At 47.7% G+C, this 16,301-nt stretch overlaps 13 non-coding genes across 13 annotated transcripts; all 13 read left to right on the top strand.

Moving 5' to 3' along the window:
* Positions 1 to 1,969: 1,969 nt before the first annotated feature.
* Positions 1,970 to 2,041, top strand: Trnaf-gaa (transfer RNA phenylalanine (anticodon GAA)). Its single transcript has one exon. It is a non-coding gene; the product is annotated as a tRNA-Phe (tRNA).
* Positions 2,042 to 2,579: 538 nt separating this feature from the next.
* Trnak-uuu (transfer RNA lysine (anticodon UUU)) lies at positions 2,580 to 2,652 on the top strand. The gene has a single exon. It is a non-coding gene; the product is annotated as a tRNA-Lys (tRNA).
* A 137-nt stretch (positions 2,653 to 2,789) lies between these two features.
* On the top strand, positions 2,790 to 2,871 carry Trnas-cga (transfer RNA serine (anticodon CGA)). The gene has a single exon. It is a non-coding gene; the product is annotated as a tRNA-Ser (tRNA).
* Positions 2,872 to 6,878: 4,007 nt separating this feature from the next.
* Trnaf-gaa (transfer RNA phenylalanine (anticodon GAA)) lies at positions 6,879 to 6,951 on the top strand. Its single transcript has one exon. It is a non-coding gene; the product is annotated as a tRNA-Phe (tRNA).
* A 538-nt stretch (positions 6,952 to 7,489) lies between these two features.
* On the top strand, positions 7,490 to 7,562 carry Trnak-uuu (transfer RNA lysine (anticodon UUU)). The gene has a single exon. It is a non-coding gene; the product is annotated as a tRNA-Lys (tRNA).
* Positions 7,563 to 7,699: 137 nt separating this feature from the next.
* Positions 7,700 to 7,781, top strand: Trnas-cga (transfer RNA serine (anticodon CGA)). Its single transcript has one exon. It is a non-coding gene; the product is annotated as a tRNA-Ser (tRNA).
* A 4,007-nt stretch (positions 7,782 to 11,788) lies between these two features.
* On the top strand, positions 11,789 to 11,861 carry Trnaf-gaa (transfer RNA phenylalanine (anticodon GAA)). The gene has a single exon. It is a non-coding gene; the product is annotated as a tRNA-Phe (tRNA).
* Positions 11,862 to 12,399: 538 nt separating this feature from the next.
* Trnak-uuu (transfer RNA lysine (anticodon UUU)) lies at positions 12,400 to 12,472 on the top strand. Its single transcript has one exon. It is a non-coding gene; the product is annotated as a tRNA-Lys (tRNA).
* Positions 12,473 to 12,609: 137 nt separating this feature from the next.
* Positions 12,610 to 12,691, top strand: Trnas-cga (transfer RNA serine (anticodon CGA)). The gene has a single exon. It is a non-coding gene; the product is annotated as a tRNA-Ser (tRNA).
* Positions 12,692 to 13,401: 710 nt separating this feature from the next.
* Positions 13,402 to 13,483, top strand: Trnas-uga (transfer RNA serine (anticodon UGA)). Its single transcript has one exon. It is a non-coding gene; the product is annotated as a tRNA-Ser (tRNA).
* Positions 13,484 to 14,079: 596 nt separating this feature from the next.
* Positions 14,080 to 14,152, top strand: Trnaf-gaa (transfer RNA phenylalanine (anticodon GAA)). Its single transcript has one exon. It is a non-coding gene; the product is annotated as a tRNA-Phe (tRNA).
* Positions 14,153 to 14,891: 739 nt separating this feature from the next.
* Trnas-cga (transfer RNA serine (anticodon CGA)) lies at positions 14,892 to 14,973 on the top strand. Its single transcript has one exon. It is a non-coding gene; the product is annotated as a tRNA-Ser (tRNA).
* A 690-nt stretch (positions 14,974 to 15,663) lies between these two features.
* Positions 15,664 to 15,745, top strand: Trnas-uga (transfer RNA serine (anticodon UGA)). The gene has a single exon. It is a non-coding gene; the product is annotated as a tRNA-Ser (tRNA).
* The last annotated feature ends 556 nt before the right edge of the window (positions 15,746 to 16,301 follow it).

Genomic DNA, 16,301 nt, shown 5'->3' on the forward strand with positions numbered 1-16,301 from the left:
TATATTTGGCGGGGGCACATTTTTAAATTACGTTGTGGTGTTTTTACGAAGCCGCGTCTTGAGGGCGGCTTGTCGTTCACCGATGTCCGTGTCAAGGCTGCTGCCCTTTATGTTAAGCGAACCCTCCATCTTTTATTTTCTGAGTCCCCGACTGTTACTTCGCGATTACTCCATGTCGTTCGTCCTGAGAGCTTGTCACCGCCTATTAACGTAGGGTCTCTAAATGCGAAGCTACGACATGTTCGGGACTTCTACATTGAGATTAGTTACCTGGATCTCCACTTACAACGTCGTCCTGTTTTTACTACGCGAACACTGCTTGCCAAATGGCACAGGTCGTTTTCTTCCAACCCGATTGTTTTGCAGTATCCCCGTTTTAATTGGCGTAACATATGGACGAATATTAGCTTACCCGTTCATTCAGCAACTGTTGCCTCCCTATGGTATAAGGTGGTTAATCAGCTGATTCCTACGAACGTACGACTTCATCGTATAGGTTTATGTGTCTCTCCGCTTTGTCAAACGTGTGGTTGTGTTGATACGCTCCCACACCGATTTACCTGCGCTGACCGTCTTCGCATGTGGTACTGGCTGCGCCGACAATTGGCGTTACTCACCAGGAGTTCGGAATCGGCATTTACAACTGATATCCTCTGCTGGCCGGACACGGTTTTTTATCCCCGGACAAAGAACAACACCATTATGTGGCTTCTTGGCCGTTACATTTTTGCAGTGGTTGATGGTGATGGTCTTTCCGATTTTATTTCGTTTATTGGTTACATGCTTCATGAGTACTGGACGCAAAAATCTTTCCCACATCTTAAGAGGGACTTTGCGAATATGCTTAGTATTGTTTTCGAAAAGCAGGGGATTGGTTAAGTTTCCACTTCTATTGATAATTACTGCGCCAGATGCATTAATGGCACCGGTATAGGGGCATACTGATCTCACTTCATGATACGGAAGACATTCTCGCTAGTTCTTAGTTCTTTTACCTTCCTGCCAAGCTTTTACCTGTTTGGATAGACGACGCATCATGACCCCCGTGTCCACATATAAGTATCATAAGACTCTGAACCAAGGACAATTACTACGTCTTGGTGCGACTGTGCTTCAGTGCAGGGAGGAGGAGACGTCATGGCCAGGCCTCGGGATTCGACCCCTGCCCAACACGCCTCCACCGAGCTGCAAGGAGACAAAAAAAAAGATAAAAAAAAGTGGTTAAGGCGTTAAAAAAAATGGATAAGGCAAAAAAAAAAAATGGATAAGGCATCGGTCTCCTAAACCGGGGATTGTGGGTTCGAGTATAAAAAAAAAAAAAAAAAGTGGTTAAGGCGTCTGACTTGAAATCAGATTCCCTCTGGGAGCGTAGGTTCGAGTCCTGCCGACTGCGAAAATTTTCTCGCTCTCAGAAGAAAGACGTTCAGCTGCATCCTAGCGGTTGCGTCTCCACTAAACACGTGGATCGCCAGCAATGTGCAGGGTGCAGCGCTACAGTCGCGCCCAGAAGCCACAGCTCATCTCCTCGTCTCACAGCCGTCCACCAGGTGTCAGTGCAAGTGTCACCTCTCTGGGCAGTGCAGATGTGTCCATTTTAGCTTGCAGACGATGACGTGTAGCAATTTATGAGCTAGCGCAAGTCAAATGTTTTACCGTGTGTATCTGCTAGATGCTGCCTCTCACACGCTGGAGAGGCTCACTGCTTCTTGTGTCTCGTTCTTTGCACACGAGTTGCACGTGGCATCGATATAGCACAGGTTTTCTAGCGTCAGCGAAGTCAATATTACATGAATCGAGTCGAAGTGTTTGCTTGTTACGATGATGGAAGCAGAAGAAATGTGTGTGGTACTTCACTGCATCTGCTGCTCGCCTTTCAGCGTCCCTGTGTCTTATCAGATGAAGATGACTGTGAAATTGGCGACGGGGCAGAGGTCAACGAAGACGTGCAAAACAGAGACGTTCAACGTCAGCCGAAATAGCTCAGTTGGGAGAGCGTTAGACTGAAGATCTAAAGGTCCCTGTTCGATCCCGGGTTTCGGCATGCATTCGTTTTGAAGCTGACGCCAATGGAATTGCTCTGAGTTTGTGATAATGTAACTACCGCCGAGAACAAAAATGACTCCCTCCTGTAGCTGTTCTGGTTGTCCAGTGCATGCCATAAGAGGAACACAGTAGGCAAATGCCTGGGAAGCAAGAAAATAAAAAAAAAGTCCTACCTATTGCGTTCCCTTTTTTGTGTCAGGACGTGAAGAACGTCTCCAACGGAACCGTGAAATGAGCGAAAACGTGGGAAACATTGCATTCGAAATGCTTGTGAATTTTCCAGTTGCCCAGTGAGTGTCGACAGAACACGTAAATCCTCTGCTCCAACGTATGAGACGTAACGATTGCTGCAATTTGTTCTTGCGTCATGTGTCAGCATTCTTCGATAGTCTGTTACGAGCTTAGCACGATAAGTTTGTAGACAGCATCCAGGCGACGTTTTATTAGTTACAGCTCCATGCAGCGAGTGCACAACAGTAAAGGACATGAGTCAATGTGCAGTTGTGTATCGTGGAAGGTTTACAAACGTCTTGTGAGCCCGGATAGCTCAGTCGGTAGAGCATTAGGCTTTTAACCTAAGGGTCCAGGGTTCAAGTCCCTGTCCGGGCGGAAATTTTAATACTTTGGTAGTGATTCGTCTAGTAGAGGTGGAAACACTACGGAAAAGAATGCAACTACGCCGTTTCCTGACACCACAGTGCTTTAAACGGTAGCAGTTGCATGTGTCGGCAGAACTCGCGCTACCGGCAGTCGTGGCCGAGTGGTTAAGGCGTCTGACTCGAAATCAGATTCCCTCTGGGAGCGTAGGTTCGAGTCCTACCGGCTGCGTGCGATTTTGCGTAAAGAGCAGCAAATATTTTCACACACGTGAACGCGGATGCAAACCAATGACGCCACTCTCAACAAGACGAAAATTTAAGAATACTGAGTTTCGCAACGGCCGCTGCTTCCTGTGGCTACCGGTTCACCTCGCACTGACGCTGGGACTGCAGAAAGCCGTCGCAGGCCCACGAGTGCGCTCCCGTCATTTTCTCGCGCCGACGCCGAGTTTGTGAGTACACAGATGTGCTTGGAAGTGTTGGACAGAGCGAACATTCATTCTTTTTAAGAATCGTAATTCAGTCATTCGAGTGCGGCAAAAGCAATGGTGCAGCGTTTCTTTGTTAAGATCTCGCAGCTACTTGCAAGTATGTCCACCGCTTAAGACGACAGAAAAGCAGCGTCAGCGGTGCGTCAGTGGGAAGTCGGTGAAGTCGCCATTGGAGCCATAAGCCAGTAATTACGACATGTGAATCACTCGCACACCACGCAGCTGTACGGTAGCTCAGTCGGTAGAGCGTTAGGTTTTCAACCAAAGGGTGTTGGGTTGAAGCCCCTGTCTGGGCGAAAATTAATACACTTTCGTAACGGCTAATGTGCTGGCAATGGAAACACTAGAGAGAAAGAGTGAGGCCACGCCGCTTTCTGCCATCGGATTGCTTCTAAAGATGTCACTTTCACTTGTCGGAAGTCGATATTGCCACAGGCAGTCGTGGCCGAGTGGTTAATGGCAGCTGATGGTCGCCGGCCTTACCTTACAGAATCAAATAACCCATGAACTTACCTGCTACTATGAGACCTTATATGCTGTGGCTGATTCTGATCCGGTTGATAATGACGAGATTTTAACTGCTATCCCATCAGTTTTAACAGAGGACCATAATACGGAATTTTTAGCTCCTTTTACTGCAGACGAAATTTCAGCTTTTATTGCTTGTTCACCATCTCACAAATCTCCTGGTCCGGATGGCCTTCCTAAGGAGTTTTTTGTTCGCTTTTGGCCTATTATAGGGCCTGTTTTTACGGATATAGTAAATGAAATTTTGAATGGTGGCTCAATTCCAGCCGATTTCAAGAGAGGTACGGTTTGTCCTGATACCGAAAGCTGCTGGTTTGAAGACAGCTAGTGACTTTCGTCCTTTAACCCTTTTAAATTTTGATTATAAGACGGCTGCTAGGGCTGTTAATGCACGTCTATCCCTCTTGCTTACACCTGTGATAACTCCTTGTCAAAGCTGCTTTCCGGGGCGCTCCATCTTGACGCCTCTGGCGGGGTATCGTGATATTGTGTCGATTGTCGCTGTCACCAATATTTCCTGTGCGCTTTTATTTGTTGATTTTAGTAAGGCTTTTGATCGTGTGTCCCATTCGTTTTTAGAGCTTCTGCTGCGCCGACTCGGTTTTAATGAAAAGGCGCTGCTGGTACTTAAGAATATGACGACTGGCATTTCTGCTAAGATTGACATTAATGGCCAGCTGACGAAGGTCATTGATATTAAACGTGGCGTCCCGCAAGGTAGCCCTTTATCCATGACCCTTTATGCTCTCTCCCTTCAACCACTCCTCACACGTCTCAACTCGACACTTCGTGGTCTTACGATCTCTGGGGTTACCCAGACAGCAACAGCTTATGCTGATGATTTGGTTGTTTTGCTTCGTTCCGCCGCAGAAGTGCCGCTGTTGAAAATGGAACTAGATAAATTTTCTGCAGCCTCAGGTTCTCGTATTAACCCCCGTAAAAGCAAACTCCTGAATTTGCGGGGCTTTGAACGTGTGGTTATTCCGTGGGTTATGGCTGTTGAACACCATACACATTTAGGTATCTATCTTGAACGGTGTCCTCTTCGTATGGCTGCAAAAAATTGGCAAGTGGCCATTTCCAAGCTTCAAGGTGTTTTATTCGAACACTCATGGCGTTCGATACCGCTACTGCAAAAAAAGCGTGTATTAGACACTTATGTTTTATGTAAAGTATATTACGTTGCTCAGTTGTTTCCGCTTCCCCGAATGCAGGGTGCAAAAATGGTCCAGCTTATTAACAGATATATTTGGCGGGGGCACATTTTTAAATTACGTTGTGATGTTTTTACGAAGCCGCGTCTTGAGGGCGGCTTGTCGTTCACCGATGTCCGTGTCAAGGCTGCTGCCCTTTATGTTAAGCGAACCCTCCATCTTTTATTTTCTGAGTCCCCGACTGTTACTTCGCGATTACTCCATGTCGTTCGTCCTGAGAGCTTGTCACCGCCTATTAACGTAGGGTCTCTAAATGCGAAGCTACGACATGTTCGGGACTTCTACATTGAGATTAGTTACCTGGATCTCCACTTACAACGTCGTCCTGTTTTTACTACGCGAACACTGCTTGCCAAATGGCACAGGTCGTTTTCTTCCAACCCGATTGTTTTGCAGTATCCCCGTTTTAATTGGCGTAACATATGGACGAATATTAGCTTACCCGTTCATTCAGCAACTGTTGCCTCCCTATGGTATAAGGTGGTTAATCAGCTGATTCCTACGAACGTACGACTTCATCGTATAGGTTTATGTGTCTCTCCGCTTTGTCAAACGTGTGGTTGTGTTGATACGCTCCCACACCGATTTACCTGCGCTGACCGTCTTCGCATGTGGTACTGGCTGCGCCGACAATTGGCGTTACTCACCAGGAGTTCGGAATCGGCATTTACAACTGATATCCTCTGCTGGCCGGACACGGTTTTTTATCCCCGGACAAAGAACAACACCATTATGTGGCTTCTTGGCCGTTACATTTTTGCAGTGGTTGATGGTGATGGTCTTTCCGATTTTATTTCGTTTATTGGTTACATGCTTCATGAGTACTGGACGCAAAAATCTTTCCCACATCTTAAGAGGGACTTTGCGAATATGCTTAGTATTGTTTTCGAAAAGCAGGGGATTGGTTAAGTTTCCACTTCTATTGATAATTACTGCGCCAGATGCATTAATGGCACCGGTATAGGGGCATACTGATCTCACTTCATGATACGGAAGACATTCTCGCTAGTTCTTAGTTCTTTTACCTTCCTGCCAAGCTTTTACCTGTTTGGATAGACGACGCATCATGACCCCCGTGTCCACATATAAGTATCATAAGACTCTGAACCAAGGACAATTACTACGTCTTGGTGCGACTGTGCTTCAGTGCAGGGAGGAGGAGACGTCATGGCCAGGCCTCGGGATTCGACCCCTGCCCAACACGCCTCCACCGAGCTGCAAGGAGACAAAAAAAAAGATAAAAAAAAGTGGTTAAGGCGTTAAAAAAAATGGATAAGGCAAAAAAAAAAATGGATAAGGCATCGGTCTCCTAAACCGGGGATTGTGGGTTCGAGTATAAAAAAAAAAAAAAAAAAAAAAGTGGTTAAGGCGTCTGACTTGAAATCAGATTCCCTCTGGGAGCGTAGGTTCGAGTCCTGCCGACTGCGAAAATTTTCTCGCTCTCAGAAGAAGGACGTTCAGCTGCATCCTAGCGGTTGCGTCTCCACTAAACACGTGGATCGCCAGCAATGTGCAGGGTGCAGCGCTACAGTCGCGCCCAGAAGCCACAGCTCATCTCCTCGTCTCACAGCCGTCCACCAGGTGTCAGTGCAAGTGTCACCTCTCTGGGCAGTGCAGATGTGTCCATTTTAGCTTGCAGACGATGACGTGTAGCAATTTATGAGCTAGCGCAAGTCAAATGTTTTACCGTGTGTATCTGCTAGATGCTGCCTCTCACACGCTGGAGAGGCTCACTGCTTCTTGTGTCTCGTTCTTTGCACACGAGTTGCACGTGGCATCGATATAGCACAGGTTTTCTAGCGTCAGCGAAGTCAATATTACATGAATCGAGTCGAAGTGTTTGCTTGTTACGATGATGGAAGCAGAAGAAATGTGTGTGGTACTTCACTGCATCTGCTGCTCGCCTTTCAGCGTCCCTGTGTCTTATCAGATGAAGATGACTGTGAAATTGGCGACGGGGCAGAGGTCAACGAAGACGTGCAAAACAGAGACGTTCAACGTCAGCCGAAATAGCTCAGTTGGGAGAGCGTTAGACTGAAGATCTAAAGGTCCCTGGTTCGATCCCGGGTTTCGGCATGCATTCGTTTTGAAGCTGACGCCAATGGAATTGCTCTGAGTTTGTGATAATGTAACTACCGCCGAGAACAAAAATGACTCCCTCCTGTAGCTGTTCTGGTTGTCCAGTGCATGCCATAAGAGGAACACAGTAGGCAAATGCCTGGGAAGCAAGAAAATAAAAAAAAAGTCCTACCTATTGCGTTCCCTTTTTTGTGTCAGGACGTGAAGAACGTCTCCAACGGAACCGTGAAATGAGCGAAAACGTGGGAAACATTGCATTCGAAATGCTTGTGAATTTTCCAGTTGCCCAGTGAGTGTCGACAGAACACGTAAATCCTCTGCTCCAACGTATGAGACGTAACGATTGCTGCAATTTGTTCTTGCGTCATGTGTCAGCATTCTTCGATAGTCTGTTACGAGCTTAGCACGATAAGTTTGTAGACAGCATCCAGGCGACGTTTTATTAGTTACAGCTCCATGCAGCGAGTGCACAACAGTAAAGGACATGAGTCAATGTGCAGTTGTGTATCGTGGAAGGTTTACAAACGTCTTGTGAGCCCGGATAGCTCAGTCGGTAGAGCATTAGGCTTTTAACCTAAGGGTCCAGGGTTCAAGTCCCTGTCCGGGCGGAAATTTTAATACTTTGGTAGTGATTCGTCTAGTAGAGGTGGAAACACTACGGAAAAGAATGCAACTACGCCGTTTCCTGACACCACAGTGCTTTAAACGGTAGCAGTTGCATGTGTCGGCAGAACTCGCGCTACCGGCAGTCGTGGCCGAGTGGTTAAGGCGTCTGACTCGAAATCAGATTCCCTCTGGGAGCGTAGGTTCGAGTCCTACCGGCTGCGTGCGATTTTGCGTAAAGAGCAGCAAATATTTTCACACACGTGAACGCGGATGCAAACCAATGACGCCACTCTCAACAAGACGAAAATTTAAGAATACTGAGTTTCGCAACGGCCGCTGCTTCCTGTGGCTACCGGTTCACCTCGCACTGACGCTGGGACTGCAGAAAGCCGTCGCAGGCCCACGAGTGCGCTCCCGTCATTTTCTCGCGCCGACGCCGAGTTTGTGAGTACACAGATGTGCTTGGAAGTGTTGGACAGAGCGAACATTCATTTCTTTTTAAGAATCGTAATTCAGTCATTCGAGTGCGGCAAAAGCAATGGTGCAGCGTTTCTTTTGTTAAGATCTCGCAGCTACTTGCAAGTATGTCCACCGCTTAAGACGACAGAAAAGCAGCGTCAGCGGTGCGTCAGTGGGAAGTCGGTGAAGTCGCCATTGGAGCCATAAGCCAGTAATTACGACATGTGAATCACTCGCACACCACGCAGCTGTACGGTAGCTCAGTCGGTAGAGCGTTAGGTTTTCAACCAAAGGGTGTTGGGTTGAAGCCCCTGTCTGGGCGAAAATTAATACACTTTCGTAACGGCTAATGTGCTGGCAATGGAAACACTAGAGAAAAGAGTGAGGCCACGCCGCTTTCTGCCATCGGATTGCTTCTAAAGATGTCACTTTCACTTGTCGGAAGTCGATATTGCCACAGGCAGTCGTGGCCGAGTGGTTAATGGCAGCTGATGGTCGCCGGCTTACCTTACAGAATCAAATAACCCATGAACTTACCTGCTACTATGAGACCTTATATGCTGTGGCTGATTCTGATCCGGTTGATAATGACGAGATTTTAACTGCTATCCCATCAGTTTTAACAGAGGACCATAATACGGAATTTTTAGCTCCTTTTACTGCAGACGAAATTTCAGCTTTTATTGCTTGTTCACCATCTCACAAATCTCCTGGTCCGGATGGCCTTCCTAAGGAGTTTTTTGTTCGCTTTTGGCCTATTATAGGGCCTGTTTTTACGGATATAGTAAATGAAATTTTGAATGGTGGCTCAATTCCAGCCGATTTCAAGAGAGGTACGGTTGTCCTGATACCGAAAGCTGCTGGTTTGAAGACAGCTAGTGACTTTCGTCCTTTAACCCTTTTAAATTTTGATTATAAGACGGCTGCTAGGGCTGTTAATGCACGTCTATCCCTCTTGCTTACACCTGTGATAACTCCTTGTCAAAGCTGCTTTCCGGGGCGCTCCATCTTGACGCCTCTGGCGGGGTATCGTGATATTGTGTCGATTGTCGCTGTCACCAATATTTCCTGTGCGCTTTTATTTGTTGATTTTAGTAAGGCTTTTGATCGTGTGTCCCATTCGTTTTTAGAGCTTCTGCTGCGCCGACTCGGTTTTAATGAAAAGGCGCTGCTGGTACTTAAGAATATGACGACTGGCATTTCTGCTAAGATTGACATTAATGGCCAGCTGACGAAGGTCATTGATATTAAACGTGGCGTCCCGCAAGGTAGCCCTTTATCCATGACCCTTTATGCTCTCTCCCTTCAACCACTCCTCACACGTCTCAACTCGACACTTCGTGGTCTTACGATCTCTGGGGTTACCCAGACAGCAACAGCTTATGCTGATGATTTGGTTGTTTTGCTTCGTTCCGCCGCAGAAGTGCCGCTGTTGAAAATGGAACTAGATAAATTTTCTGCAGCCTCAGGTTCTCGTATTAACCCCCGTAAAAGCAAACTCCTGAATTTGCGGGGCTTTGAACGTGTGGTTATTCCGTGGGTTATGGCTGTTGAACACCATACACATTTAGGTATCTATCTTGAACGGTGTCCTCTTCGTATGGCTGCAAAAAATTGGCAAGTGGCCATTTCCAAGCTTCAAGGTGTTTTATTCGAACACTCATGGCGTTCGATACCGCTACTGCAAAAAAAGCGTGTATTAGACACTTATGTTTTATGTAAAGTATATTACGTTGCTCAGTTGTTTCCGCTTCCCCGAATGCAGGGTGCAAAAATGGTCCAGCTTATTAACAGATATATTTGGCGGGGGCACATTTTTAAATTACGTTGTGATGTTTTTACGAAGCCGCGTCTTGAGGGCGGCTTGTCGTTCACCGATGTCCGTGTCAAGGCTGCTGCCCTTTATGTTAAGCGAACCCTCCATCTTTTATTTTCTGAGTCCCCGACTGTTACTTCGCGATTACTCCATGTCGTTCGTCCTGAGAGCTTGTCACCGCCTATTAACGTAGGGTCTCTAAATGCGAAGCTACGACATGTTCGGGACTTCTACATTGAGATTAGTTACCTGGATCTCCACTTACAACGTCGTCCTGTTTTTACTACGCGAACACTGCTTGCCAAATGGCACAGGTCGTTTTCTTCCAACCCGATTGTTTTGCAGTATCCCCGTTTTAATTGGCGTAACATATGGACGAATATTAGCTTACCCGTTCATTCAGCAACTGTTGCCTCCCTATGGTATAAGGTGGTTAATCAGCTGATTCCTACGAACGTACGACTTCATCGTATAGGTTTATGTGTCTCTCCGCTTTGTCAAACGTGTGGTTGTGTTGATACGCTCCCACACCGATTTACCTGCGCTGACCGTCTTCGCATGTGGTACTGGCTGCGCCGACAATTGGCGTTACTCACCAGGAGTTCGGAATCGGCATTTACAACTGATATCCTCTGCTGGCCGGACACGGTTTTTTATCCCCGGACAAAGAACAACACCATTATGTGGCTTCTTGGCCGTTACATTTTTGCAGTGGTTGATGGTGATGGTCTTTCCGATTTTATTTCGTTTATTGGTTACATGCTTCATGAGTACTGGACGCAAAAATCTTTCCCACATCTTAAGAGGGACTTTGCGAATATGCTTAGTATTGTTTTCGAAAAGCAGGGGATTGGTTAAGTTTCCACTTCTATTGATAATTACTGCGCCAGATGCATTAATGGCACCGGTATAGGGGCATACTGATCTCACTTCATGATACGGAAGACATTCTCGCTAGTTCTTAGTTCTTTTACCTTCCTGCCAAGCTTTTACCTGTTTGGATAGACGACGCATCATGACCCCCGTGTCCACATATAAGTATCATAAGACTCTGAACCAAGGACAATTACTACGTCTTGGTGCGACTGTGCTTCAGTGCAGGGAGGAGGAGACGTCATGGCCAGGCCTCGGGATTCGACCCCTGCCCAACACGCCTCCACCGAGCTGCAAGGAGACAAAAAAAAAGATAAAAAAAAGTGGTTAAGGCGTTAAAAAAAATGGATAAGGCAAAAAAAAAATGGATAAGGCATCGGTCTCCTAAACCGGGGATTGTGGGTTCGAGTATAAAAAAAAAAAAAAAAAAAAAAAAGTGGTTAAGGCGTCTGACTTGAAATCAGATTCCCTCTGGGAGCGTAGGTTCGAGTCCTGCCGACTGCGAAAATTTTCTCGCTCTCAGAAGAAGGACGTTCAGCTGCATCCTAGCGGTTGCGTCTCCACTAAACACGTGGATCGCCAGCAATGTGCAGGGTGCAGCGCTACAGTCGCGCCCAGAAGCCACAGCTCATCTCCTCGTCTCACAGCCGTCCACCAGGTGTCAGTGCAAGTGTCACCTCTCTGGGCAGTGCAGATGTGTCCATTTTAGCTTGCAGACGATGACGTGTAGCAATTTATGAGCTAGCGCAAGTCAAATGTTTTACCGTGTGTATCTGCTAGATGCTGCCTCTCACACGCTGGAGAGGCTCACTGCTTCTTGTGTCTCGTTCTTTGCACACGAGTTGCACGTGGCATCGATATAGCACAGGTTTTCTAGCGTCAGCGAAGTCAATATTACATGAATCGAGTCGAAGTGTTTGCTTGTTACGATGATGGAAGCAGAAGAAATGTGTGTGGTACTTCACTGCATCTGCTGCTCGCCTTTCAGCGTCCCTGTGTCTTATCAGATGAAGATGACTGTGAAATTGGCGACGGGGCAGAGGTCAACGAAGACGTGCAAAACAGAGACGTTCAACGTCAGCCGAAATAGCTCAGTTGGGAGAGCGTTAGACTGAAGATCTAAAGGTCCCTGGTTCGATCCCGGGTTTCGGCATGCATTCGTTTTGAAGCTGACGCCAATGGAATTGCTCTGAGTTTGTGATAATGTAACTACCGCCGAGAACAAAAATGACTCCCTCCTGTAGCTGTTCTGGTTGTCCAGTGCATGCCATAAGAGGAACACAGTAGGCAAATGCCTGGGAAGCAAGAAAATAAAAAAAAAGTCCTACCTATTGCGTTCCCTTTTTTGTGTCAGGACGTGAAGAACGTCTCCAACGGAACCGTGAAATGAGCGAAAACGTGGGAAACATTGCATTCGAAATGCTTGTGAATTTTCCAGTTGCCCAGTGAGTGTCGACAGAACACGTAAATCCTCTGCTCCAACGTATGAGACGTAACGATTGCTGCAATTTGTTCTTGCGTCATGTGTCAGCATTCTTCGATAGTCTGTTACGAGCTTAGCACGATAAGTTTGTAGACAGCATCCAGGCGACGTTTTATTAGTTACAGCTCCATGCAGCGAGTGCACAACAGTAAAGGACATGAGTCAATGTGCAGTTGTGTATCGTGGAAGGTTTACAAACGTCTTGTGAGCCCGGATAGCTCAGTCGGTAGAGCATTAGGCTTTTAACCTAAGGGTCCAGGGTTCAAGTCCCTGTCCGGGCGGAAATTTTAATACTTTGGTAGTGATTCGTCTAGTAGAGGTGGAAACACTACGGAAAAGAATGCAACTACGCCGTTTCCTGACACCACAGTGCTTTAAACGGTAGCAGTTGCATGTGTCGGCAGAACTCGCGCTACCGGCAGTCGTGGCCGAGTGGTTAAGGCGTCTGACTCGAAATCAGATTCCCTCTGGGAGCGTAGGTTCGAGTCCTACCGGCTGCGTGCGATTTTGCGTAAAGAGCAGCAAATATTTTCACACACGTGAACGCGGATGCAAACCAATGACGCCACTCTCAACAAGACGAAAATTTAAGAATACTGAGTTTCGCAACGGCCGCTGCTTCCTGTGGCTACCGGTTCACCTCGCACTGACGCTGGGACTGCAGAAAGCCGTCGCAGGCCCACGAGTGCGCTCCCGTCATTTTCTCGCGCCGACGCCGAGTTTGTGAGTACACAGATGTGCTTGGAAGTGTTGGACAGAGCGAACATTCATTTCTTTTTAAGAATCGCAATTCAATCATTCGAGTGCGGCAAAAGCAGTGGTGCAGCGTTTCTTTTCTTATGATCTCGCAGCTGCTTGGAAGTATGTCCATCGTTTAAGACGACAGAAAAGTAGCGTCAGCGGTGCGTCAGTGGGAAGTCGGTGAAGTCGCCATTGGAGCCATAAGCCAGCAATTACGACATGCGAATCACTCGGACACCACGCAGCTGTACGATAATGCTCGTGCGTGGGCCCGCATAGCTCAGTCGGCAGAGCGGTAGGTTTTCAATCAAATGGTCCTGGGTTCAAGTCCCTGTCTGGGCGAAAATTATTACATTTTGGAAACGGCCAATGGAAACCTTACAGAAATGAGTGAGGCCACGCCGCTTTCTGCCATCAGATTGCTTCTAAAGATGGCAGTTTCCGTTGTCGGGAGACATTTCCGCCACCAGCAGTCGTGGCCGAGTGGTTAAGGCGTCTGACTTGAAATCAGATTCCCTCTGGGAGCGTAGGTTCGAGTCCTGCCGACTGCGAAAATTTTCTCGCTCTCACAAGATGAACGTTCAGTTGCGTCACTACTAAACACGTGGGTCACCAGCAATGTGCAGTGTTATTTGATCCATGGCGCAGCGTTACAGTCGCGCCCAGAAGCCGCAGCTCATCTCCCCGTCTCACAGCCGCCCACCAGGTGTTAGTACAAGTGTCGCCTCACTGGGCAGTGCAGACGTGTCCATTTTAGCTTGCAGACGATGACGTGTAGCCATTCATGAGCTAACGCAAGTCGAATGTTTTACCGCGTGTATCTGCTAGGTACTGCCTCTTATACGGTGGAGAGGCTCACTCCTCCTTGTGTCTCGTTCGCTGCACACGAGTTGCCCCTGGCATCGATATAGCACGGGTTTTCTAGCGCCAGCGTGGCGTCACGTGAATTCAGCGAAGTCAATATTACACGAATCGAGTCGACATGTTTGCTTTTAACGATGATGGAAGCAGAAGAAATGTGTGTGGAACTTCGCTGCATCGGATGCTCGCCTTTCAGCGTCCCTGTGTCTTATCAGACGAAGGTGACTGTGAAAGTGGCAACGAGACAGAGTTCACGAACACATGCAAACAGCAAACCTCAGCGTCAGCCGAAATAGCTCAGTTGGGAGAGCGTTAGACTGAAGATCTAAAGGTCCCTGGTTCGATCCTGGGTTTCGGCACGTATTCATTTTGATGCGACGCCCATGGAATTGCTCTGCGTTTGCGATAATGCAACTACCGCTGACAACAAAAATGACTCTCTCCTGTAGCTGTTCTGGTTGCCTAGTGCATGCCATAAGAGGAACTCACTAGACAACTAACTCCCTTAGAAGCAAAAGAATCAAAAAAGTCCTACCGACTGCGTTTCCTTTTTCTGTCAGGTGGTGAAGAAGGTCTTCAACGGAACCGTGAAATGAGCGAAAACGTGGGAAACATTGCATTCGAAATTCTTGTGAATTTTCCAACTGGCCAGTGAGGGTCGACTAAACACGTAAATTCTCTGCTCCAACGTATGAGCCGTAACGACTGCTGTAATTTGTTGTTGCATCGTGTGTCAGCAGTCTTCGATAGTGTGTTACGAGCTTAGCGCGATAAGTCTGTAGACAGCATTCAGGCGACGTTTTATTAGTAACTGCTCCATGCAGCGATTGCACAACAGTAAAGGACATGAGTGAATGTATCGTGGGGGGTTTCGCAGCCTCGTGCGAGCCCGGACAGCTCAGTCGGTGGAGCATAGGGCTTTTTAACCTAAGGGTCCAGGGTTCAAGTCCCTGTGTCGGCGGAAATTTTAATACTTTGGTAGCGATTCGTCTGGTAGCGGTGGAAACGCTACGGAAAATAATGCAGCTACGCCGTCTTCTGACACCACAGTGCTTGAAACGTTAGCAGTTGCATGTGTCGGCAGAACCCGCGCTAGCGGCAGTCGTGGCCGAGTGGTTAAGGCGTCTGACTCGAAATCAGATTCTCTCTGGGAGCGTAGGTTCGAGTCCTACCGGCTGCGTGCGATTTTGTGTAAAGAGGAGCAAAAATTTTCGCACACACGTGACATGCGTGGGCGAATGCGGGTGCAAACCAGTGACGCCATTCTCAACAAGACGAAAATTTCCGTTTAAGAATACTGAGTTTCGCGACGACCGCTTCTTACTGTGGTTATCGGTTGACCTCGCACTGACGCTGGGACTGCAGAAAGCCGTCGCTGAGATCGTGAGTACACAGATGTGCTTGGAAGTGTTGGACAGAGCGAACATTCATTTCTTTTTAAGAATCGCAATTCAATCATTCGAGTGCGGCAAAAGCAGTGGTGCAGCGTTTCTTTTCTTATGATCTCGCAGCTGCTTGGAAGTATGTCCATCGTTTAAGACGACAGAAAAGTAGCGTCAGCGGTGCGTCAGTGGGAAGTCGGTGAAGTCGCCATTGGAGCCATAAGCCAGCAATTACGACATGCGAATCACTCGGACACCACGCAGCTGTACGATAATGCTCGTGCGTGGGCCCGCATAGCTCAGTCGGCAGAGCGGTAGGTTTTCAATCAAATGGTCCTGGGTTCAAGTCCCTGTCTGGGCGAAAATTATTACATTTTGGAAACGGCCAATGGAAACCTTACAGAAATGAGTGAGGCCACGCCGCTTTCTGCCATCAGATTGCTTCTAAAGATGGCAGTTTCCGTTGTCGGGAGACATTTCCGCCACCAGCAGTCGTGGCCGAGTGGTTAAGGCGTCTGACTTGAAATCAGATTCCCTCTGGGAGCGTAGGTTCGAGTCCTGCCGACTGCGAAAATTTTCTCGCTCTCACAAGATGAACGTTCAGTTGCGTCACTACTAAACACGTGGGTCACCAGCAATGTGCAGTGTTATTTGATCCATGGCGCAGCGTTACAGTCGCGCCCAGAAGCCGCAGCTCATCTCCCCGTCTCACAGCCGCCCACCAGGTGTTAGTACAAGTGTCGCCTCACTGGGCAGTGCAGACGTGTCCATTTTAGCTTGCAGACGATGACGTGTAGCCATTCATGAGCTAACGCAAGTCGAATGTTTTACCGCGTGTATCTGCTAGGTACTGCCTCTTATACGGTGGAGAGGCTCACTCCTCCTTGTGTCTCGTTCGCTGCACACGAGTTGCCCCTGGCATCGATATAGCACGGGTTTTCTAGCGCCAGCGTGGCGTCACGTGAATTCAGCGAAGTCAATATTACACGAATCGAGTCGACATGTTTGCTTTTAACGATGATGGAAGCAGAAGAAATGTGTGTGGAACTTCGCTGCATCGGATGCTCGCCTTTCAGCGTCCCTGTGTCTTATCAGACGAAGGTGACTGTGAAAGTGGCAACGAGAC

The sequence above is a fragment of the Schistocerca nitens genome, unplaced genomic scaffold, assembly GCF_023898315.1.
Source record: "Schistocerca nitens isolate TAMUIC-IGC-003100 unplaced genomic scaffold, iqSchNite1.1 HiC_scaffold_385, whole genome shotgun sequence".
Classification (NCBI taxonomy): domain Eukaryota; kingdom Metazoa; phylum Arthropoda; class Insecta; order Orthoptera; family Acrididae; genus Schistocerca; species Schistocerca nitens.